Genomic DNA, 1,806 nt, shown 5'->3' with positions numbered 1-1,806 from the left:
GATTCCGAGGAATATTAAAATTTACAATTCTATGAAGTCGATACCCAAACTGGGTCAAGAATACTTCAGCACCTTTCAAATGCTACGCTATTTCCAATTCAACGGGAGAAATATGCCCTGTAATGTCAGCGAGTAACCATTTCGATCTGTCTATTACGACAAAGACCGCAGAGAATATTTGGAGAATATTAGTTTCAGGACGTAGGGTTGGTACTGGTAACTGAGCACACTTTTCACAAATCTTTGATTATCTTCAGTTCCGCTAATGTTAGACACCTGAAACTTTCAGGATATGAAATATGATTCTTTAGACACAATTTACCATGATTTCAGATTTTTAACTATTAAATTTTGCACAATATCTGGGAGCACGGCAGTTCTCCCCGCCAAGTCGAGCACTGACATCCTTCTCTCGAAGCAACTCACGGCACTTTTAAGTCCACTGCATCTTCGTGATGGGTATAGGTAAAAGTCTGAAATTTCGCTAGCCGCGAGGAATATCAACCCTGGCTATAGTTTCCAAATTTCAAGTTTCTACCCTATATACTCTTTGAAATATCCTAGGTGAAATTTATCTTATTTTGTCACTCACTCACTCACTCACCGATCATCAAAATTCTAAGGTACTTCTAGGGGAGATACGTTAAATTTATGATTTAGTTTACATTTATTTTATAAAGCACAGAAAAATTAAAACATCCTGAAATTTTTATAAAATTGTTCTTTAGTTCTTGATTTATAAACTAGATGGCGCTGCCGTCTTTTCAATAGAAATAGTGTGGGCTCTTGATGAAAGGACGTAACGGGCCAGAGTGAACCGAAAGTTAAGTATATATTAAAGCTAATAGCAGTAGTAGTTGCAAAGAAATATGTCTTAACTAATGCTACATCCTTATATTAGGATATAGCGTACAATCTTTTCTGCATATTCTCTGGGGGTCGAAAGGAGTAATTCAGCTTAAATATGGACAAACGTTTGCAATTATATTGGCAAACGAAGTATAACGAGATGGTCTTCTTTAAGTTTAACTACCTAGGTATAACGGGAGGGTCTTGTTTTACTATGTCGCCAAAAAAGGTGGGCTTCCTACAAAAAGAAGTTAGATTCTATCAAAAACATTAACATGTGCAAAAATGGTCCAAGCCTCGCTTCGTGCCCTCTCCGCTGTAAAACGTTCCGAGATCCCACGTAAAGCCAAGTCTATCATTTTCTTCTCATTCCATCGTCAATTGAACAATTGTGCTATAAATTAAGTCCTTTTCCAAATTAATAACCAATAATCTTTGACTCAATCATTATTATACATCTTTGTTCGTATCAAAAATATCGTGACAGCGCCAGCTAGTTTTAAAATCAATAACAAAATATTAATTTTAAAATGATTTCAGGATGTTTTAATTATTCTTTCATAATAAAATAAATAAAAGTCATAAATTTTAAGTTTATATCTCCCCTAGAAGTTTGATGATCGGTGAGTGAGTTACATAATAAGGTAAATTTCACCTGCGATATTTCAAAAAGCATATATGGTAGGAACTTGAAATTTGGAAACTATAGCAAGGATTGACAGTCCTCGCGGCATGCGAAATCTCAGACTTTTAGCTATGAATTGAACTGTAAATTTTTAAACAGCGTATATCCTAGAATGCATACGAGTACTATTTTTAAAATAGAATATTTTTGCTAAAGCAATTTTCGTGAAAACAACTGATATAAGAATTTTTTTAAATACCTTATGTTTTATATTCAAGTCTTCAAAAACTGAAACTTTAATACTTGTACTTCAGGGAATAAATTTTTTACAA

This window comes from Phalangium opilio, unplaced genomic scaffold, assembly GCF_054372755.1.
Source record: "Phalangium opilio isolate 3A_F unplaced genomic scaffold, DU_Popi_V2 ptg000019l_1, whole genome shotgun sequence".
Lineage (NCBI taxonomy): Eukaryota > Metazoa > Arthropoda > Arachnida > Opiliones > Phalangiidae > Phalangium > Phalangium opilio.
The sequence above is the reverse complement of the archived record's forward strand: the minus strand, read 5'-3'. Positions refer to the sequence as shown.